Source organism: Dioscorea cayenensis, chromosome 4 (assembly GCF_009730915.1).
Source record: "Dioscorea cayenensis subsp. rotundata cultivar TDr96_F1 chromosome 4, TDr96_F1_v2_PseudoChromosome.rev07_lg8_w22 25.fasta, whole genome shotgun sequence".
In the NCBI taxonomy this organism is placed as follows: domain Eukaryota; kingdom Viridiplantae; phylum Streptophyta; class Magnoliopsida; order Dioscoreales; family Dioscoreaceae; genus Dioscorea; species Dioscorea cayenensis.
In genome coordinates, this window is record NC_052474.1 from 15,298,374 (window position 1) to 15,323,273 (window position 24,900).

The 24,900-nt window shown below is 40.0% G+C and overlaps 1 non-coding gene across 1 annotated transcript; it reads right to left on the minus strand.

Moving 5' to 3' along the window:
* Positions 1-3,166: 3,166 nt before the first annotated feature.
* LOC120259668 lies at positions 3,167-3,272 on the minus strand. The gene has a single exon (XR_005536225.1). It is a non-coding gene; the product is annotated as a small nucleolar RNA R71 (small nucleolar RNA).
* Positions 3,273-24,900: the final 21,628 nt, after the last annotated feature.

The following is a 24,900-nucleotide window of genomic DNA, read 5'->3' on the forward strand; positions in this document are numbered from 1 at the left end:
CATGACTATTGAGAGGGTTTTCTATGGATTACTTGCTTTTACATTCAATTTCATTGTTGATTGTAACTAGCTCCATGGAGAGCTAAACCCCCTAGTGGGTATTTGGATTTGTGAACCCGAGGATGTATTTGTTTCATTAAACCTTTTATTATGCTTTCATTAATTGATGCTTTAATTGAGTTCCAATCTTGAATGGTTGATTGAATGAATACTTCCTTAGAGTGACACTAGGGTTGAGACAAATATGCAAGAGTAAAATGGATGGAGATCTCAATCAGTAAAAGTGAGGTATTCGGGCAATGCTCCCCCTAGGATTCAGGTATTAGGTACCGAATAAGCAAAGTGTTTCTATGATGAGTAAGTTAAGTCATGGAAATCCAAATATAATCGGATCCGGCCTCCCGATCACAGATACTAGTCCCCTACGAGGTCCCATTGGAGAAATCGCTCAATCTCAACACCTCACACCACATATGATTGCAAAGCACTCTAGGGATTCCAAGAGTTGTATCTGATTCCTAAAGATTGATCCAACCCTAATTCCCGGCGAAGGATCCTAACCCCCTACAAGGTCCCGGCGATAGAATACACTCAATCGGAAGGGAGAGGGGACACTCCACTATCTCATGACTCACCCTCTCAACCCTCTTTAACCTTGAAGTTCTAACTCTAATGGAGACCTCTCTCACATCAAAGTAACAAATCATGCAAATCCAATCAACCACAAGGACTAATTAAACAATCAAGCAATGAGAATACGAGATTAAAACTTAATCAAACTCGGATTAAATAGAAACACTAAGCAAATCCACAAAAGATGAGAATCCTAGGGTTCACAAGCCCTAATACCCTCTAGGGTTTTAGCTCTCCATGGAGCAACATACAAAACACACCATCAATGAATGAAAGTACATTAAAACCATAGAAATAAACCCCCTTATATATGAACTGATGGCCTTGATGGAGAGCTTCAACGTCTTGAAGGACCCACTCCGAAGCTAGGTTCACCGGTGGCTTCCTTGATGCTATGACGGAGGAGGAATCGATCAAAGTTGGTGACGAAGTGCCTCCAAAGCCACAAAGACCTCCTCTCTAAACCCTAGCTGTCTCACCCCTCAAGAGCCGCACAAAAGATGAGAAAGAATAGGGCAAAACGGCTATTTATAGGCCTTAGATCGCGCCTGTCAAGTTCCCTCACGCGCCCGTGTGGATTTTCCACGCGGCCGCGTGGGCTGCAGAAATTTCCACGCGGGCGTGTGAACAGTAATTTTAATACAGTATTGCTACAGTAATTTTGCTGCGGTGCGTTCATGATCTACAAAACGCGGTCCAATCACTCTTCTCTTGAGGCCACATGTCCAAGCACACGTCTATGTGGTAGGCTATAAAACTTTTCTTCATCGATGTATCTTTGAGAGGTCTTGCAATCTTCACAAAGAGAAGAAACTTGAAGATGTGGCTGCCTTTGTGCCCTTCCAATTAGTGAATTGACTTGAATCTTCTTGGAAGTTGGCACACATCTCCACGTTTATAAACTCCTCTCGTGTCTTGGTCCTTGAATTGAACAAGAACTCCCAACATTATGTCTTTATAGCCCATCTTTGCTTCCTTTTTACTCTTCAAGGCATTCACAACCTATATGCATAAAAGAACACCAAATACACAATATGAGACATAAACCATAGTAAAAATGATGCTCAATGCATGTAAAACATATATAAAAATATGTCTACTCAAGCATTTATCAGTAACCCTTGTGAGTGAGTGACACACCACGAGAGTTAGACAAAGCTAGATTCGAGAGGTAGCAGAGTGTCTCCTTTCTCTTTTGGTGTGATTTATCCTACCTCTATTTCCTCGAGTTCTTTACAGTCAAAGTAGAATGAATGGGCTAAGGGATGACCTTCCGCTGTGGCTTAGTTGTAGCGGCAACAGAGTGAAGCGTTGAAGGGATTTTAGCACCTAGGGTTTAATTGTGACTAGGGACCTTCCACCTGGACCAAAAGGTTAGGTCTACATCTAGGAAGAGGATTTATCACTTGGAATTCCGAGAACTCATTGCGATTTTGTATGAGTGCGAGGTGTTGAGATTGTTCAATTTTTTCTCCGAGACATGTATAGAGTCAAGCATGGTTGACCCTAGGTTTCTGACCATGTATTGAAGGATCTCCATGACTCATTAATGCATTAGTTAGGAAGCATAATAGAGGGTTTTGCGCTTGAAACGATTGTCCTAGGCGGAATAATATACGAGTACCCCATTTATATCGATTGCCTTATCTCCCCTTTACTTGTGCTTCTTTTTCTTGTCTCTTTTATTCTTGTTTACATTACATCTTGTTAACGAAATCATTATTCATCTTTCACTTGGTTAAGAAACAATTTAAGTATTTTTATTCCCTACTCCCTGTGGATATGATATCCACTCACCTGTTATTTTATTACTTGACAAACCCGTGCACTTGCAGGACATACGCAAGAGGCGTTGTCAAGTTTTTGGCACCGTTACCAGGGAGTAGGCGTTTAGAGATACTTTGCACTTTGTTTTCTTAGCTATTGATTCATTCATTCATTCAATTTCACATCTTTTTTTTCTATCATCATTCTAATTTCTTTTTCTTTCTTTTGGTGTAGCTTCAGGTTATGACCCGAGGGAACCCTTCGATTTTAATTGAAGGAGATCCCGAACTTGAACATTCACTCCGAAGAAAAGAGAAAGAACCTGTGCAAGAACCGTTAAATCTAGCTGAAGTGGAAGTTGAAGGATCCGACAACATGGCTGAACAGAATGAACAACAGGAAACATTATTTGATTACGCCAGACCATCAGTACAAGGGACACAATCTAGCATTATGCGACCCCCGATTATAGCTCCGAACTTTGAGTTGAAACCAGCATTCTTCTAGATGATTCAGTAGTCAGCATAGTTCAATGGTTTGACCGATGAGGATCCAAACAACCATATAGAGAACTTCTTGGAAGTTTGTGATATGCTGAAGATTAATGGTGTATCAGATGATGCTATTAGATTGAGGGCTTTCCCATTCTCTCTCAAGGGAAGAGCCAACCAGTGGCTTTATTACTTACAAAAAGCCTCTATCACGACTTGGAATGAGATGGTCGAAGCTTTTCTTGCTAGATAATTTTCTCCGGGGAAGTCGGCCAAGTTTCATAATTAGATATCGTCATTTGTACAGATGGAGTTGAAGTCATTGTTTGAGACATGGGAGCACTTCAAGGATCTTTTATGGAGGTGCCCACAACACGGATTTCCCGAATGGATGATTATCAGACTTTCTACAATGGGTTGAATCCGAGTACAAGGTAATTGCTAGATGCCGCCGCAGGAGGTACAATGGGGAGTAAAACTCTGGAAGAAGCCTGACAGTTAGTTGAAGACATGGCCATGAACAGTTATCAGTGGAATGCACGAGAAAGGAAAAAGGTGGCCGGGCTCCATGAGATAGATGCAGTAACTTCTTTGGCGACCCAAGTGGAATCATTGAGTAAGAAGTTAGACCATCTAACTTCTAATAGGGTGGCGACCGTGACTACTTGCACTGGGTGTGGTAGAGGACATACTTCCTCCGATTGCCCGATCTTTATTGGTGATGCATCTTCGGTGGAGAAAGTCAACTTTGTGGGTAATGCAATGAGGAACCAAGGTAATCCATATAGCAATACCTACAATCAGGGTTGGAGGAGTCATCCTAACTTTTGTGGAGCAACAAAGGACCACAAAAGGCCATAGCAGCACCCGGTTCCCAACAACAACAAGCCCCAAACATGGAGAATAGAGTGTCCAGCTTGGAAACCCGAATGACCGATTTATAGAAGACCTTGACTAGATTTGTGCAATCATCGGATACAATGTTCCAATCAGTCGAGGCTACACTTCGCAACCACACCGCTTCTTTGCACAATCTTGCAAACCAAGTGGGGCAAATTACGAAGTCTCTATCGGAGAGACAACAAGGAAGCTTGCCGAGTAATACCGAGACCAATCCTAGAGAGCATGTGAAGGCGATCACTTTGAGAAGTTGTCGTGAGGTTGAGGGTAGGCTTCCGAGTGAGAAACCAAATGTAGATGCACCCGAGGTTATAGAGATTGAGGAGGGAGCAAACAAAGAGAAGAAGGTGGCAGCCCCACCTTACAAGCCAAGAATCCCTTATCCTTCTAGATTGAAGAATGACCAAGCGGACGAACAATACAAGAAGTTCCTGAGTTTGTTTAAGGAACTCCATTTCAATATTCCCTTTGTCAAGGCATTGTCCCAAATGCCTAAGTATGCAAAATTCTTGAAGGACTTGTTCATCAACAAGCGGAAATTGGAGGAGAGTGCCTCCGTGATTTTAGATGCCTCTTGCTCGGTGGTTTTGCAAAAGAATATGCCGAACAAGAAGAAAGACTAGGAAGCTTCATCATTCCATGCAACATTGGTAACTTGGGTGAAGAAATGACATTGGCAGACTAAGAGGCTAATATCAAGGTCATGTCATATTCCTTCTTCTAGAAGCTAGGCTTGGGAGAGCCTAGGCCCACTCGGATGACATTACAATCGGCGGACCGAACAGTGAGATATTTGAGGGGCATAATTGAAGATGTTCTTGTCAAAGTTGACAAGTATATATTTCCTGTAGATTTTGTAGTGTTGGACATCGATGAGGATGCGGATGTTCCTTTGATACTTGGGAGGCCATTCTTGCGCACTTCCAAGGCATTGATAGAGATGGACGGCGGGGAGTTGACACTGAGGGTTGGAGATGATAAGCTCACATACCGCCTCATCGAAGCCATGCGACATTCTCTTGACTTTGATGATCCTTTTTACTTTCTTGACACTACTGATGAAATTGTTGATGAATACATACAGGAAATGTTTAATCCAGACCCGTATGAGGGTTTGTTCGACTAACAGATGGACAATGAAGAAGTAATGATGCTTGGTCTGGAGGAACAAGTACCATATACTCTGGGTGTCATGAAGAAGGTGCTCCGGAAGATGAAGAGGGCAAGGAGACGCCACAAGAAATACCCCAAGGCTGTTGAGGATGTGCGTGAACCGAACAAGTTGGATGAACCTTTGTTAAGTGGTTCCAAGCCCAATAACTCCCCCTTTACCTTCAAGAGACTTTGCTCATCATGCTTTCAAGCTATGGGTAAGAGGACAACCTTCATCTATGAACCCCCGTGATGTAAGATAAGGTACGTCAAGCTTATTAACATTAAACAAGCGCTTCTTGGGAGGCAACCCAAGTGTTTACTGTTTTCTTAGTTGCTAATTTAGGGTTTGCATGAATAAAATGTTGAGTGTTGGTGTCGATATGTTTGATGCATTGCTGTGTGTTTTCTTATGGATTTTTGATATCATCATGTGCTTTCATGTTGATTTGGCGAAGTTTTGGTCGTGCGAGCTAGTTTCTCATGTTTTTCACAGGTATATTATGCATAATAGGGCAATCTCTTAGTGTGTCTACATGTTCAAGAATTTTCTGCAGAGCCTGTAGAGTTTTTAAGGCATCCAGATTTGCATTGTGAGTTCATCCAGAGAAGGCACAATGGCGTGGACTTGCCCCTGTGAGCGATCCTGTGACAAATGCACGGGCGTGGGTATTTTCCTTACGCCTGTGTGGATCTTTGTAGAAGAGCTCTCCTCCATCAAGAGAATACACAGGGGCGTGCATCTGCCCTTGTGAACTGCCCAGCAATGATCCACACCCGTGCGGAATTTCCACACTGGCGTGCAAAACACTTAACGAATTTTCTCGATTGGACAGAGAGTCCACAGGGGCATGCGTCTGCCCCTGTGGATCGGGCGCACAGGCGTGGGTAATTTCCGCACGCCCATGCTATTGCATTCTGAGACATTGTGTGTTTTCCCGAGAGCACACAGGGGCGTGCACCTGCCCTTGTGGCTCTCTCCTGTGGAGGCGCACGGGCGTGGGTAATTTTTGCATGCCCGTGTGGATGAACAGAATGTCAAGAGGCACGAGTTTATTTTAAAGTCTCATCATTACTTTTCATTTTCACACTCCTAATTCATCTGAGAGAACAGTCACACTCTTTCTCGACCTTGTATTGCCATTTTGAGGGATTTTCATTTGGTTTTTTGGCCGAATCAAAGTTTTCAGGGTCAACTCGTCGGTAAGCCCTATTTTTGCCTTTCTTCGTCGATTCTTGATTTCAATCTATGAAATTGGTTAATGTTGCTTCATTTCTACAATTAGAGAGGTTATGCATGCTGAGAACGAAGTTAGAAACAATTAAATGGTGTATTCTCAGATTTTTTGAGGCGCGGCCTTGCGGTTTTCACTCCCCGTGGATCCACACTGGCGTGTGGAAATTCCACATGACCGTGCGGATTTCTGCGGTACTACCTAATGAGCTTGTTTGGTCATTTTTCTTTCAAATCTTGCAGATTATGGCACCTCGGTTAAAGAAGCAAGCTGATAAACGAGCGCGTGAGTCATCCCCTGAGGCTGAGAGCATGAGATTTGCTATTCCTGAGCATCAGGCTCGTTTTGAGCGTTTGTCTAGACTTTGGTTCGGACAGACATGATTCTAGGACTTGAGCATTCTCAGGGAAGGGATGTTATTTGTGGGTAGATGGAGGAGTCTCTTGTCTATCCAAGAACCAGCTATTTGTCAGCTCACTTTGGAGGTACTTTCATCATTTGAGTTTGATCGATCCTACTCGAGATTCGACAGTGTCGATGTTATACAGTTCAGAGCACTAGGTCATCATTACAGTATGAGTGTTACATAGTTCTCCTTGTATCTGGGCTTGTATGATGAGGTTACACAGATACAGAGGAGTACCATTGATTACCAAGAGATTATCCTGGCAGTCTGACTCACCAGAAAGCGTATAGGACACTTTGTGGAGAGGGGCAATATGAGCCAGGGGTGCCCAAGGTTACTTGCCTTTCTCAGCCAGCATACAGATATATCCACGCCGTTCTTAGCCGATCGATGAACGCACGTGGTGATAGCACAGGGGTACTGAGCAGACAGGAGCTACTATACTTATACTCCATGGTGAAAAGAGAGCCGATTCATCTGGGTTACATTCTGGCAGAGTAAATATGACACCAGAGCTAGTATGTCCGAGCAGGAGTCATTTTCTCAGGACCGTATATCACTAGACTCATCATAGGCATGGGTCTCCTTGATACCATTCGAGGGTCCGAGAAGGCGGGTATACCTTCTCCCTTAGGCATAGAGACGCTGTGACTGATGGGGATGGTTCGCAGGGTCCGGTCTGGAGTTTATGCTTTAATTATGCCAGCTCCAGAGATGGCTGAGGATGAGGGTGATGATGTCGAGGCTTGTCAGCCTGCCCCCGAACCCCAGCCGACACCGATGGAGACCGAGGTACCTCCTGTGGCAGAGGAGCCATCCCCAGTATGCATGTTTTCACTATCTCGAGCCTATGATGGCTTTGAGAGGCTCAAGAGTGTAGTGGGGTGTAACGAACAGAGGTTGATGAGGTCCGGGCTACGCAGTTTGTACAGTACACAGAGTTTATGGCACGTTTCGACACATTACAATAGATTCTTGAGCGAGATGTTGCCTCGTCATTTGTTCTGAGACAACGGACCCCCCCAGCTCCTCCAGCATCACCACCTCCTGATCCACAGGCACCTTTTGACTATCCAGCATCAGTAGCGGAGTAAAGACCTGACGACACCGACACTTGATTATGCTTTTCATTTCTTTACTTCTGCATTTCATTTTGGACTTGTATACTCAGGAAGGATTTTTCTTCTGAGTCTATTTTCTTTTTGATGTCTCGAGTTGTATTCTTTGCTTTATCCTTTATTTACTCGAGTTGTTTTTGTTTTTATTGAGCAGATGGTTTTGTCAGTATGGGAACTGAGTACTAGTCATGGACACGGCCAAGGTGTTTCGGCACTTGGCCGTGTGTGCTTCACAACCCGTTGGAACAACACCCCCAAGGATTTTGCTCCATCAAATGCAAAACTAGGCATCAGTGGAGTATTGTTTTGATTATTTCTCCGACATATATTCTTGTTTGATATATTATGAGTGAGCTTGCATGTGTACATTAAGGATAATGTACAACTTAAGTGTGTGCCAATAAGGGGGGGGAGTTTCATAATGCACATCTCTCTTATATTAGTTTTGATTGATATACATGCTCACATAGCCAATGGCGGTTCACCTTAGTTGTAATGATTGTATTCTTGAGTTTAGGAGAATTTTTAACATTGAATGTTCTCATGCTCTAGTTCTTGCATGAATTTCTAGGAATTTTTGCCCGATTGACACTTGTTGCACTACTCACTCTTTAAAAAGTCTTTCAGAAACTCAAGTTTGATGTTAAAGGGACTAGTTATAGTTGTTTCTTTTGTAATCATAAAAAAAGAGAAAAAAAAGAACAAAATAGTTTTATTATTTAGTTGTGCTTGTTGGGTGGAAAGAGCTACCACCTATGAAGTATGAAGCTACTCTCATAAGTCAGATACTAGTTATACCCTAATGAGAGAAAAAGATATCTCATAGGATGAGTGAAAGTTACCACCCCGGTAGAAAGAGCTACCAACTCGAAAGTTTGAAATCCACCTTAGCGGCCGCTTCGGAAAGGGCTACCTTAGAGGATGTGTGAAGCTACTACCATCTTTTTAATTTTTGTTGCTTTGTGTAGATAAATAAGTCCCTTATACTTAGAACTTTGAGGAGTATACCTTGTGTTGACTTGAGTGAGTCTACACACACTTACACGATTTTGACTTTTTTGTCCTTTTTAATTCGAGTTTTTAGCTAGAGCATTGATTTTTTATATTTAATGTTGAAATTTCCCTTACTTGTAGAATGCTCTCTTTGCATGTTTTAGTGAACCTAAGGCCAAGCACTTTCATATTTCCTTTGTCTATACTTCAATATTTTAATTTTTGGCTTGAGAAAAAGCAAAAGCTTAAGTGTGGGGGAGTTTGATAAGTGCTCTTGTGATAAGAATGCGAAGTTTTCTTTCCTTATGACGAGCATTAATTTTATCGAGTTTTAACGCTAATATGTGTGCATTTATATTACTTTCATGCATATAGGGTTGTGAAGCTAAATGGTAAAGAAAGAAGCTAATGTAGACCGTGAACGCACTATTTGAAGGAAATCTTGAGAAGGTTTAAACGCGAAGACATAAGTCGGGTTCATGATGCAAGAATGTGTGCCAACCTCCTTGTATTCAAGTTAGCACGATGGTTTGGAGGGGCACAAGGGCAGTCACATTCGAGTATCCTAGCTTGTGCATTGATAGCAATATCTTCACCAATGAAGCGATTTATTGAAGAAGCAAAGCGATCTACGACGTAAACGTGTGCCCGTTTAGTTACCTCGATGAAAGCATGGGTTCAGGAATGTTTCGGGCCGGTACTATACCAGGTTACTGTATTAAAACACTGTAGAAATTCAATGTACCAGGTACTGTTCATAGCCGGTCAAAAAAGTGAAGTTCCACAGGCCCGTGTGGAGAATCCACAGGGGCATGTGGATACCCATTGTAGCCCTATTTAAAGCCGATTTCAGCCCCGATTTCAGCATTCTTTTCTCCATCTTTTCCCTAACTTGAGAGAGGGCTGTGACTAGGATTTTGAGAGGTATTAGCAAGGGATTTGGAGAGGTTCTATGGCTTTGAAATTGTGCTCCATTTGTAAGAAGGTTAGTGGATGAGCTTTCGTCGGCACCGATCCGGCGAGGTGTATCCTAGGCCTGATAAAGGGACCTTTGGAAGAGTCGAGGCTTCTCCACAAGACCATCATCATGACTATCGAGGGGGTTTTCTATGGATTACTTGCTTTTACATTCGATTTCATTGTTGATTGTAACTAGCTCCATGGAGAGCTAAACCTCTTAATGGGTACTTGGATTTGTGAACCCTAGGATGTATGTGTTTCATTATACCTTTTATTATGCTTTAATTGAGTTCCAATCTTGAATGCTTGATTGAATGAATACTCCCTTAGAGTGACACCAGGGTTGAGAGTTCTTATTGGTAACCCTTGTGAGTGAGTGATACACCACGAGAGTTAGACAAAGCTAGATTGTAGAGGGTTGATAGGGTGAGTCGAGAGGTAGCTGAGCGTCCCCTTTCCCCTTCGGTGTGATTTATCCTATCTCCATTTCCTCAAGTTCTTTGTGGTCATAGTAGAATGAATGGGCTAAGGGATGACCTTCCGCTGGGGCTTAGTTGCAGAGGCAACGGAGTGAAGCATTGAAGTGATTTTATCACCTAGGGTTTAATCGTAACTAGGGACTTTCCACCTGGACCAAAGGGTCAGGTCTACATCTAGGAAGAGGATTTATCACTTGGAATCCCTAGAACTCATTGTGATTTTGTACGAGTGTGAGGTGTTGAGATTGTTCAATTTATTCTCCAAGACATGTATAGAGTCAGGCATGGTTGACCTAAGATTTGGGACCATGTATTGAAGGATCTCCATGATTCATTAATGCATTAGTTAGAAGCATAATAGAGGGGTTTGCACTTGAAACAATCATCCTAGGTAGAACAATATCTGAGTGCCCCATTTATATCGATTGCCTTACCTCCCCTTTACTTGTGCTTCTCTTTCTTGTCTCTTTTATTCTTGTTTACATTACATCTTGTTAACAAAATCATTATTCATCTTTCACTTGGTTAAGAAACAATTTAAGTATTTTTATTCCCTATTCCCTGTGGATACGATACCCACTCACCTGGAATTTTATTACTCGACAAACATGTGCACTTGCCGGACATAAGCAAGGGGCGTTGTCAGAAGTCTATAGAACCTGTCCCATAACCAACTGGTGAAAGGGTTTTCCCCATCTCACCAACACAACCACATGAAGTTTGTTCTCTAGGAAAGCAAACAAGATAGATGTTCCCTAAAGGACAAGCATTGCGAGCAACAACACCCTTGGAGCTCATCCATGGTGACTTAGTGGGGCTGATCTATACATCTTCTCTCGGAGGTAATTTGTATTTTTTTCCTGTTAACTGATAACTTCTATTGGCACAACTTATTGTATTTTCTTTAGAGAAAATTATATGCTCTACAGTAGTTCAAATCCTTGAAGCTTCTAGCTAATAAGTAGTTATCATCACTAGTGAAAACTCTCCATATAGACCATGATGGGGAATTAACCTCACATGAGTTCAAGACCTTCTGCGAGCTCATCAGAATCAAACAATAACTCACTGTGCAACACTCACCTCAATAGAACAGCGTTGATGAACTAAAGAACTAAATGATGATGGAGATGGTGAGAATAATGCTTAAGGAACTGAAGACACCGACGATGAGAAAGATGGTGACTGTGGCACCCTTTGAAGCTTTGACCGAGTGAAAGCCAAAGGTTGATTATTTCAAGGTGTTTGGAAGTCTGGCCTTTGCTATAGTTAATCGGTAGATAAGAAATATGTTTGATGCTAGGTCACAAAAGAGATTTTTCATTAGCTATTAAAAGAATTAAAAGGCCTAGAAGATCCTTAATACTGATACATAAAAGGTCTGCGTCAGTAGGGACATTCACTTTTTTGAAAATTAATGCTGGTATTGCGAGAAATCTAGTGACTTAGCTGTGCAAGAGTTTATGCCCATTGGTGCTTGGAAGAAGGTTTATACAATGAACAAAGTGGTCAACTTTGAGGCATTAGATTCTATAGATGAGCGGCTAGAACACAATCAACATTCAAATATCTTCTCTCCTCTCATGAAAATTGGGATAATTGGAGAAAATAAAACTCCAGCAAGGTATAGAGATTTGACTAACATTTATAATACTTGCTCATTTGCATTGTCTCATGGCAATGCATGAAATACAACACTTGGTTCACGATAATGCATGAAGAGATGATGATGATTCAGAAGAACGACACTTGGGAGGCCATATAGTTACCTAAAGGAAAGTGAACCATCATGTTGAAATGGATATATAAATCTAAGTTCAACCAGAAGGCTCACTATTGAGAAAGAAGGCAAGGGTGGTAGCAAAGGGGTATTAATAGCTAGAGGGGAATTAACATTGATGAAGTTTACTCTTTGGTTCTAGAATAGAGACCGTTCGGATGTTCTTCACCACTGGAGCTCATAAGCAATGGTGTATCTAACAACTTGATGTGAAGAAGGCCTTCTTAAATGGAGAAATAAAGGAAGAGGATTATATATCTCAACTTGAGTGGTTTGTCATCAAAGGGAAAGAAAAGCATGTGTATAGACTCTGAAAGGCTCTGTATAGACTCCGCCAAGTGCCCAGGGTATGGTACAGTCGTATTAAGCAACATTCTCCTTAGATTGGGTTCAAATGCAATCTCAATGAATCCACAGTTTATAAGAAGCATCAACAAAACTTTGACATTATTTTGTTGTGTTTGTATATGGATTCTGTCATATATATTGGATCTTCAGATGAGATATTGATGGACTTCAAAAGCAATATGTTGAAGACTTTCGAAATGTTAAATCATGGACAATTGAAGTATTTTGTAGGTTTGGAAATGAAGCAATCCACAGGATCCTTGTTTGTGACTCAACAAAAGTATGTAGAAGATATTTTAAAGAAGGCAGGAAGGCTTCACTACAAATCAATGACCAATCCAATGTATAGAAATGAAAAAAAATTACATTTATTGGACAATTCTTCAAGTGCAAATCTGATAAGATACATAAAACTTGTTGGTGGGTTGCTTTACCTCACTCAAACAAGTTAGAACTTATGTACACTGTGGGGGTTATCTCTCGTTTCATGTAGTCCCCCACAATGCATCATCTCTGTGCAGTCAAGAGAGTACTACATTAAGTGGAAGGAACTATAGACTATAGGCTTATTATGCCTGGAATGATTAGTTCAAACTCATTGGGTACTCGGACACTGACTAGGGAGGGCCCCTAGATGATAGGAGAAGTACCACAAGTGGGTCTTCTTCCTCTGTTTAGCAGTTGTGGCTTATTGTTCAAAATGACAGTAAATCATTGCATTATCTAGTACAAAAGCATAATATGGTTTTGCTACATTAGCTGCCTATGAGGCAATATGGCCATGATATCTCATGGTGGACCTGGATGAGAATAAATGAGTCAAAGAACCATATATTATGACAATAGATTGGCCATTTCTATGGTTCGAAACTCTACCATACACAGATCAACAAAGCATATTGGCACATGTTTCACTTCATTCGTGACCTTGTGGGTGATGGCATCATTGATATATTATATTGTAACACTAGAGAGCAAATATTTGACGTACCAAGGTACTACTAAATCATAAGAACGGATATTTTTGTGAAGCTCTAGGTTTAAAGAAGTTTTAAGTAAGGGGAGGATATTGAAGCATATACTCAGAAGCTAAAGGAGTTGACTTGCATTAGGATGGGCTACTCTATGTATTTGGCATGGTATATACATGCCTGATTAGATTGAGTGAAGCAAATGTTGTTTGTGATTGGATGTTTACTTTTATCTTGTTTTGAACTTTTGACAGCTGCCATGTTGGCAAGTGATAAGTGCTTGTGTATTAGTAATACGAAGTATTCCTTTCTTACGATGAGCATTACTTTTCTCAAATTTTACCACTAATGCATGTGTATTTGTGTTCTTTTGTGCATGTAGGGTTGTGGAGACAAATATAGAAGAAAGAAGCCAAAGTAGATTGCGACAGCACTTAGTTGATGAAATCTTGTAGTGAACAAATGTGAATACACAAGTTGTGCTCAAAGACATGTGAGTGTGTGCCAACCTCCGTGGTGTTCAAGGAAATATGCAAATTGGAGGGGAACAAAGGCAGTCACACTCATGTGTTCCGACTTGTGCAATGCTAGCAATATTGTCGTCAAATGTGCTTTAATTTGAAGATCAAACGCAATCTACAGCATAGACACGTGACCGTTTATGTTGCCTCGATGAAAAGTGTGTATTCGGGAGTATTTTGGCGGAGTATTGTAGTAGGTCACTATAACAAATCACTGTAGTAATTACTGTTCACAGGCCCCAGAAAATCGATTTCCTGGAGATTCACACAGGCGTGTGGAAATTCCACATGCCCGTGTGGATGTTCGATTTTAGCCCCATTTAAGTCTCGATTTCAACCCGATTTCAAAATCTTTTTTTTTTCCATCTTTTGGCTATCTTTTCTCCACCTTTGGAGGTGCCCGTGGGTAGGGTTTGGAGAGGCTTTGGCTATGATTTTGGAGGGGTTTATGGCCTTCAACATTCCATTTCTTTTGGAAGAGAGTTATTGGGGTAGTTTTCATCGGCACCGATCAGGCGAGGTGTGCCCTAGGCTTGACGAGGGGACCTTTGGAGAAGACGCGGACACTCGATAAGACCATCGACACGAACACCAAAGGGGTTTTATTTATGGATTGCATATTTTTGGTTTTGATTTCATTATTGATTGTATTTTGCTCCATGGAAAGCTAAACCCCCAGTGGGTACTTGGACTTGTAAACCCTAGGATGATGTTGTTTCTTTAACCTTTTATTATGCTTTCTTTAATTGATGTTTTAATTGAGTTCCAATCTTGAATTCATATTGAGTTGATTTTCCCTTAGAGTGACACTAGGGTTGAGAATCCATGTTGGTAATCCTTGTGGATGAGTGACACACCATGAGGGTTAGACAATACTAGATTGGAGAGGGTTAAGAGGGTGAGTCGAGAGGTAGTGGAGCGTCCCCTTTCCCCTTTGGTGTGATTTATCCTACCTCTATGTTCAAAGAGTTCTTTGCGGTCACAATAGAGTGAAGTTCTAAGAGACAAACTCCGCTGGGGCTTAGTTGCGCAAGCAATAGAGTGAAGCGTTGAAGTAATCCTTAGTATCTGGGGCTTAGTTGTGACTAGGGGTCTTTCTCCTGGACCAAAGGGTTAGATCTATTTTAGGGAATAGGGTTTATTACTTGGAATCCCTAGAGGCTAAAGCAACCTAGCATAGTGTGAGATGTCGAGGCTGAGAGATTTCTCCACCGAGGCATAGTGTAGGGTTAGTCACGGTTGACCTCAAGTTTTGGGACCGTGTGTTTAAGGATCTCATTCACTTCATTATGTAGGGTTATTCACTTCATTATCAATTCTTCTTCATTATAGTTAAATAGCAATGTTTGTGGTTCTAATCACTATTCCCTGTGGATTCGACTACCCACTCACCGGGATATTATTAAATGTTGGCAAGCTTTGAATGCTTTATGTCTTTATATTCGGTATCTTAGTGTTTTGAATGCTAAGCTAAATTATATCAAGCTTCAGTGCAACTTCTTCATGTTAACCTCTGAGTATTCTATGAGACTGAGCTCTTCATTAAGAATATGTCTCTATTAACAAGAATGTGTGAATCAAGGCATTTCTACTACCATAACTTGTCCAAGATGTGGTTTTTAGGTTGAAAGCTTACTTCACACCTTAGAGACTATAAAAGCTCTCAAACTTCTTAGTCTTGGTTGCTTGGAGGAGCAAAATGAGACCATTACAATTCTCCCCGTTTACAAAAATGCCTTCCATACAACTTACTCATCCTTTCTAATCAAGGATTTATTATCTTGGCCAATGTTGTTTGGTTTTACATGTTGGCATATCTAGCATTAGTAGAAAAAGTAATTTTGATGTTAATTTTAGTTGTTCTACTAACCATTTCTTCCCTATTCTTGTGAGTGTTGGGATTACATGATTTTCAATAATATTAAAGTTAGTGCTCTACCCAAGAGGGTCCATGATAAGTGCCAAATGTACTTAGTTTAAAGTACATTTCTTATACACTTGACATGTATTTTTTTATAGGATTGATACCCGTTTCATGCTTAATCTTGTCTTATTTACATTGTAAGGCATGAGGAAGCAATGTGTTAACTGGAGAACATGGTTTGGGCCAAAAAGAAGCAAATTTGGTGGTGTGGTAGTGTAGCATTAAATGTAGTATGAATAATGCTGAAAAGTTTTGGCCAAGTCTTTGTAGGCTCCATATGGCTTTCAAGGCACTCGTAAGGCTCACGAAGTGCCCAATTTGCCATCCGAAGAGGGAGGAAGTGTTTGGAGCAATCACACATTTTTGGAGGCAATTTCTTGGGTCCTTAGGGCTTGAAGACTTTCAACTTTTAGGTTGAAGCGTCATTCAGAAGTTCCTTGGCCTGAACCACGCCGATGACCAAATTGAAATTCATTCTGATGATGTTATATTTGAAGTATATTTTCAAAGATTACACTCGTATGATATTCTTGATGAAAGTGGCTTCATTGAAGATGTTATAATCATGTTATTCACTCTTGGAGTGAAAGTTGCATATGTGAAAACTTTTGATCTCTTGATGAGAATTGTGCTATCATGTTAATATTTATATACTGAGCCTACGGGCAAAATATTTGCTTAAATGTTTTGATGGTGACATGGGGGGATCCCCAATACCTACTACAGTAAAGGTTAGAGTTTCCACTGGCCGACCTTGTTGCGGTGGCGTTGAGTACTCGAATGAGATTTCACCCTTTCAGTGGGCGCGTAGAGAGCCTGAAAGGTGTGCAGGTTTGGGTGCCCGGAGTCACCACACCTGTTCCCAAATGGCCAACACCAAGATACGAGCATCTTGGTGGCTTCTCACCTAACTGAGGCCACGGTTAGCGAATGGAGGGTTTTCGAGGGTAGTTGTGATACAATTGACCATTTTAATTGTTGGTTTATTTATTTCTAAATGTTTTGAGATATGAGTTATTAAAGAAATATATGAATTTGGATTTCACACTTGTATGGATTTTGTGGTGATGTTAATGGTGTTTATCATCTATTTCTTATGTTATATTTGCTATTTAAAGTATTTTAAATAATTTAAGAATTGAAGCATATTTTGGCATTTTATTTTTACTCAATCATGTATGAGATGTAGTTCCATGTTTAGCCCCTCACTGAGTAACTTAGTTACTCATCCCCTTTTCTTTTCAATCCTAGGTGATAGCACAACAACACAGTAAAAGCGTGAAGTGCTTGGCAGAGATTATTTTGTGATTTTCTTAAGGTGTGTATGATACTTAAAACATTTTGGTATGTATTAGAAGGATCCACTAGGATATTATACCTTGATATTTGGTTTTCACTTCTCTTGGATATTCCTAATTGTGTCAGTCAGGACTATGTGATGTATGAGAGATATACCCAGTGTTTTGGGGGATGTTATCCTTATTGTTATGGTTTTTTGTGCGGTGATTATCCATGTTTTTATCTTGTGTTTCAATGTTGTTCTTGTGTAGTAATGTTGTTGTATGCCCTCATTCTTAAATTACTTCTTGTTGTTATAGAATGCTGTACATGGAACAGGATAGCCTTACAGCGATCTAGGGTTGAGGTAGGTGTTTGACCTCCCCTGGGTCGTCATGGTGGTATGTCATGTGTGGGACCCACAGGACGGGGCGTGACAAAGTAACCAATGATGAAATGGAGTACTCGGATAATGCTCACCCTACGACTTTTGTTTCGAGTGCAAGACTAATATTATGCCTCCTAATTAAATTTTAATGAGTCGTGGGAATCCAAAGACACACGGTCTTAAACCTAAGGTCAACAGTGACTAGCCCTCTACATTATGCCCCAATAGAAAGGGATACTCTCAACACCTCACACTGTGTGGGACTGCTTTAGGCTTTAGGGATTCCAAGTGATGAACCCTATTCCCTAATATAGATCAAACCCTTTGGTCCAGGCGAAAGATCCCTAGTCATAATTAAGCCCCATCACTAAAGATTTTTCAACACTTCACTCTATCACTCACGCAACTAAGCCCCAGTGGAAATGATCTAATAGAACTTCAGTCTATCATGATTGCAAAGAGCCCTTGGAAAATGGAGGTAGGATAAATCACGTCGGAAGGGAAAAGGGACATTCTGCTACCTCTCGACTCACCCTCTCAACCCTCTTCAATCTTGCTAAGTCTAACCTAATGAAGTGTCACTGATTCAAGAGGTTACCTAGATGGATTCTCAACCCTAGTGTCACTCTAAGGAAAAATCACACCAATAATTAAACAAGATTGAAAGTCAATTAAAGCATCAATTAAAGAAACATAATAGAAGTCAATGAAACAAAGTCATCCTCGGCTATACAAGTACATGTACCTACTAGGGGTTTAGTTCTCCATGGAGCAATACAAAATCAAAGATTAAATAAAAAATAAATACAAATAATACATATAAATAACCCCCTTGATTTCCATGGTGATAGTCTTGAGGAGCAGCTTCTTCTTAACCAATGATTTCTCCATCTAGCCTAGGGTACATCTCACTGAATCAATGCCATCGAAAACACCCACAACAACTCTTCTTCGAAAAAAATCGATGTCAAACGCCATAGAAATGCTCCCAAATCCCAACAAAAACCTCTCCAAGCCCTAATTGCGCTCTCTCTGAAAGATAGGTCAAAGATCCCCAAAACTTTACTTCGAAGCTGTATTTAAAGGGCTGAAATCAGGATTTCACATGCCCCTGTGGAAATTCCACACGGGCGTGCGAATTTCCAGGTGCTTCATTTTATGCGAGCTGTAAACAGTAACTACTATAGTGCTTTACTATAGTAAATTGCTGCAATAAACTACTACAGTGCTTTACTATAGTACTCCCCAAAATCATCTTCTTCATCAAGACACACATCCACATGCCAGCATCTTCACATCCATTCGGTAAATCATGTCGCATCTTCACTTTCAAACACATTGACAAAGCTCTTGACAATATTACACAAGTTGGAGCATATGTGTGTGATTGCCTTTGTGCCCCTCCAATTTGTAAATTCACTTGCACATTTTTGGAGGTTGCCACACACCCATATGCTGGCGATCACAACTTATGCTTTGATCCTTGTTCGGTACAAGAGATTCTTCAAAAATTGCATTCATGATCTATTTTTGCTTCCTTTCTTCCAAACTTGTCTCCACAACCCTAAATGCACAAAAGAACACAAATACACACGAATGAGCCATAAAACTGATATAAGTAATGCTCAATATAAGAAAAGTATACTTAATAATACTTATACTCAAGCACTTATCAAAATACTCGATAGTCACGGCGTATTCATACATGAATCCCTTGCAAGCTAGGTGAGTTTAGCACAAGGACGATGGTCACGCACCAAGTACAACCTAGAAGTTGAATCGCAGAGTTCTCATGCAAAAAAAACACATCAAAGAACACCAAGATTGAACCATAAACTAAACCAAAAGCAATAGAAATAAATCATAACATCCATACAAGCAAGTTCATCCCAAGGTTCACCGGATGCCTGCCGACCTTGGGAGTCTAGTTCAACATGAATAAAAGAGAGATCACAAGATACATATACAACATGAAAAAAACCATAGAAAGTCCTTTGAAATGTTGACTATAAGGTGGTAATGAGAGCTCATCAGATCCGAGCCAGCAAACTCCTTGATGTTCTCCTTAATAACACTCCTCTTCTCCCCTTAGATTTGCGCCTTTGATCTGCCTTCTCCCGCTACCTTGAAAACCTAGTAGATGTTGGCAGAGAAAGGGTGGCCAAAGATCCTTCCATTGATGCCCTAGATCTGTTTTAAAGAGTTTCGCCAGAGCCTCACGGATCGTATACGGGCCGCATGGAGCCCGTGAGGCTACCTGTTTTTGTGCTCCTAAAGTGCTACAGTACTTTGTTATAGTAATTCATCTATAGTATGGTATAAAATTTCCAGTGAGGCTCACAGGTTTCATGCGCGTGTACAGAGCCCGTGAGGTTTACAGCCAATTCCCTACAACCCCCGATTCCCTTGCTATAGTGCCTACAATAGTGTTTTGCTTCAAAAACGTGATTTTTTATGCTGATTTCTCCCCAATTCTGTTCTCAAGCTTATTTTGGCTTCCCCGAGGCCTGTAACACAAATATAACCAATTTAGGTGTAAAAGGACATTGATTCATTCAAAAATGCATGCTAACATGTATAATCCTATGTATAAATACATACATTTAGACTCTTATCAGGGTGCTTGAATTAGCTACTCTTTGAGTGTAATAAAAGCTTTCATGCATTCATTATCAAACTTGAATGGAACATCTTTCTCCAATAACCTTGTCAAAGGTCTAGCTATTTTGGAGAAATCCTAGATGAATCTTTTATAGAACCTTGTATGTCCCAACAAACTTCTAATGGCTTTAACGAAATTGGGGGTGATGGTGGTAGTTTTTCTATGGTGAAGATTTACCATCTGTACTTCAATTCCTTCCTTTAAAATTTAGTAACCCAGGACTATCCCCTCTTGGACCATGAAATGGGACTTTTCCCAATCGAGCACAAGATTAGTTTCTTCACATCTAATGAAGACTTGTTCAAGATTCTTGAGTCATAGCTCGAATGAATCACCAAAGACAGAGAGGTAATTCATAAATACCTCCATAAAGTCTTCTATCATGTCCTCAAAAATTGCCATCATGTATCTCTGAAAAGTAGCTGGGGCATTGCATAGCCCGAAAGGCATGCGACGATAAGCAAATGTACCATATGGGAATGTGAAGGTTGTCTTCTCTTGATCTTTTGGTGCAATGAGGATTTTGAAGTAACTAGAGAACCCATCCAAGAAGCAATAGTAGGAATGTCCCTATCGTCGCTCAAGCATTTGATCGATGAATGGTAAGGGAAAATGATCCTTTTGAGTAGCATCATTTAGTTTTCTGTAATCAATACATACATGCCATACAGTGATCATTCGAGTAGGAATTAACTCATTTTTATCATTAGTGATCACGGTCATCCCCCATTTCTTAGGGACTACTTGCACTGGACTTACACACTCACTATCAGATATTGGGTAAATAATGCCCTCATCTAGAAGTTTAATTACTTCAGCCCTTACGACTTCCTTCATATTCAGATTGAGTCTTTTTTGAGGCAAGGCAGTAGGTTTATGATCATCCTCCATTAGAATTTTGTGAATACAAAAAGATGGATTTATTGCCTTAATGTTAGCTATCTTCCAAGCAATTGCTTTCTTGTGCCATTTTAAAACATTCACTAAATCTTTATTTTGCTCATCTATTAGGTCTGAGGCAATAATAACTGGAAGCTATGTCCCTTTTCCTAGAAATGCATACTCAAGGTGCTCAGGTAGCATCTTCAACTCCAGCACGGGCGTTTCCTCTGATGATGGCTTTAAACCCTTATTTCTCAGACAATCATATTGTTCTGAGTCTTTCTCTTCTATGGAAACTAAACTCTCATCTAAACTGTCATTCATGCCATAAGCATGTTGCACATAGCATTCAGCTTCTTCCCCTTGATCTTTTCTTGGCTCCAAACTAGGTTCTTGTCTTTGTGTAACTGTCTAGTGCTCTCCAACATTTTCCAACAAGTCAGAATTTATGGTTGTCACCTGTTTTTCCTCAGTAATCAAAGCATCCTGCTCTACTAGCACATTGCTTTCTCCCATGAATAAAGGCATTCCATAATTCATGTAGGCTATAAGCATTGTTTTCCAACCGTTATCCTCACTAGATAAGCTTGAACCATCCAATGGCTGAAATGCGTATGAATAATTATCTTGGGGACAAGAAAAGTGTTGTTGATGTAGCATCCAATCAATCTAGTCACCAAATCTGTTCATGTTGCTTTCTAGCACAAAGTTTGAATTTGCCATGGTGAACTCTTAATATGGATTGTACAGAAGAAAATAAAAAAAAACATATTAGAGCCAATATAATACAAGAAATGGACAAACAAGAAGAATGAATACATAAATAAATAAATGAATAGCTAGAACAATAAGCTAAAAGTTTCCTAGTATCCCTTAATCGATCCTCAACAAAGACATTAAAAACTTCATTGCTTCCCAGCAAGTCTATGGGATCGCCAAGTAATACTTCGTGTAAAGACATGAGGATCGTATTCCTCTAGGTTAAGGATCTACTATTATTCCTTCGCCGCCTACTTTTTAGCCCAACATCTTAAGTGAGAGAATCTATTTAACTAGATACAAGAAAATAAATAAGAGATTACCACACAGATTTAATATTTAAGCAAGAGGTTACAAAGACAACAATGATGTGCAAAGGGCCAATGGATGTGGATCCCCTTAAGGTGTCATCATGATACAAGGATGAAGAACAAAAGATGCAAGGGTGATTTGGACCGAGGGATTTCTAGATTAGATCAACCCTAATCTCTTAGAGGTTAAACCCTAATCCCATAGAGTGTTGACCAGAATCTCTTCAAAATCAACACTCCTACAATTTCATTAAGAACAAGGAAATCCCAAAATAAGAGTAAACTCCTTCTAGGCATACTCTTAAAAATCAGAGACATACTGACATCCAATCTCTTGGCATGTTGATACAAGCAACCCCATTTAATCCATTCAAGATCTAATATATGTGAGTAGGTTACATCGACGTGTACAACTCATAAAAGAATTATGGATCTCTCCATATGTAATTCTAGCAGAAGGCACAATGGATTAAATCATAAATCAAACTGAAGCAATATAATTACGTAGTAATCATCCAAAATACTTGATGAACCCCAAAGGTTTACTGACATCTAGTGGCCATGGGGGTCTAGTGTGCCATTAAACAAATGCAATCAACAATATAGATCAAAATACAAGAAAATTTCATAAATGACACTCCCCAGATGAAAAGATGATGAAGGTGAGGTAGATCGGGTCGAATGACGCTTTTCTCTCCCAAGGATCGCCGAATGACGCTTCCCCTAGCTGAAGGTCGCTTCCCAGTCCTAAGACTCTTTCTTCCTTGTTGGTGGATCTCCGCTTTAATTGATGATGCTTTAAATCCTCAAAAGCTCTTGAATTTGCCTTCAAAGATCAGTGTCATTTATAGGTTTTCTTCTCTTCAATGGTAGCCAAAAGAACTCATTTTCCATCCCTAGAAGACTCCTTTTATACCCCCAGGCCATACGGGCCATATGGAGGCCGTATGAAGACTGTACGAAGCCCAAATGATGAGAAATCCCTGCATACTGAGGTCAATATCATGGGGAATACGAGTCTGATAAGGACCCGTATGAAGGCAGAAAAGTTAGGCAAAAGCTTATGTCTCGAAAACTCTCTTGGTACTACAGTAGCTGCACAACCTGGTTTTCTCCTTTTTTCACCCTAATTGTGTCCTCGTGTTCTCCATGGCTTCTTTGTGCCCTACATAGCAAATAACACACGATTAAGCACAAAACGGGCATCAATTCTTAACAAAAAACATGCTAAGTGTATAAAATACATATAATAAAATATATACATTTGGATACTTATCAGTAAATTTACCACCTATGAGGAGATAACAAACCTTTTGATGAAATCAAAACAACTACTTGATCCCATGGACCATGTACTAGAGAAGGCAAAAATCTAAATTAAGCCTATGGCATAAAAGGGGCACATTGCAGCTGAACTACAATGGCGTAAACATAAATAGTAACATGGTGAACATGGATTTTCTATGAAAACTCTTACTAACTAAACAAAATGTTATTGAATCTGACTAAACAAAAATTATGCGGAATACCTACCCATACATTGAACAACCATGCATACATTCACCACATGGTTGGACAACTAACAACTAATTTAAAAAGATTATAGAGATACATTCACCACATGGTTGTAGCAGAGAGCTTTCTGCTATGTGATCTATCTCTTTGACCTCCATTGATAAAGTGTACGTAAAGCAAGATGTCAGTCCATAGGAAAGAATGAGATTACTAGTACTTACTCAAATTCCAAAAATTAGCCTAATTAAAGAGTAGTGATGTGTATGAACAAAAGAAAACAAAAATAAGGAATATGAATATAAGGAGGAAAAGTCGGGAGAAGAAACAATGTCCAGACATAGCATATCTCCAGTGTTTTATAAAGAACATGACAAAGGTTGTGTAAGTATGTAATCCTCTTTGAACCTAAAGGTTTTTTAAATCATACTAAACCCTTCTTTCAAGGGTGAAGAGTAAATAAATCAGTGCAGAGTTGATACAAACATCCACAAAATCGCATTAACACTCCGTGAAACCTTAATGTGAGCTAATGAGAGTTTCTTAAGTAGGTAATCTCTCTTATGAGGAATGATTACCACTAATCGGAATACAAAATAGAAATGTGATTTTTTGTCAAATCTATTCCATATGATTGCAAAGAGCACATAGATACTCATTAACTCACTCTGGAGAATTGAGAGAGACAAGGTCTCCAAAGTACTCTATTTCTAGACTTACTCACAATTCCCTCTAATAGGGGTATGTCTATGCTAGGAGGGTATTTCTACTCATCAGAAAACACATCGAGTATGATAACTAGGGCTTTCACCATAATAGAAATTAAGCATCCAAACACACACTTAGATTCAAATAGAATGGATTGCAATAAATAAAACAAGTAAGTCACATGAATCCAACAACCAATGTCAAAAGATAAACCCTAGAGTTCAACTATGCCCAAACATCTAATAAATTAACCCTCTATTAATGGAGGGCAACCATTCAAACAACAAGACACAATGAGAAACATTGAAAATATAAAAGCCCCTTTCTCATTCTCATCGGAGATAGATCACCAAAAAACTCCAAAGAACCTTTTATGAAAGCCGCTAAGGATGAGCTTGACTGCTATGATCACTTTCCCTTTGACTGTGGATCCATATCTCCTCCTAGAGTCATCTGTTAAGCCTAAGAGATTTGCCTCATTTCTTCCATAGCTTCACCGCCAAGAAAAGAATTAAAAGAATGAACCAAGATGCTTTAAAAATCCTAATCAAGTCTATTTATACTCGGCTACTTATTGGCTAGTTACGGGCGTAAGAATATGTCTTAAGGAGCTTGAAAAGATGGGTCACTAGCCTTACGGGAATACTTATAGCCATAAGTCCCATCTGTAAAGTTTTTTGTTTGTGTTACAGTCTAGCCTACGGCCATAAGTACTGAACTGT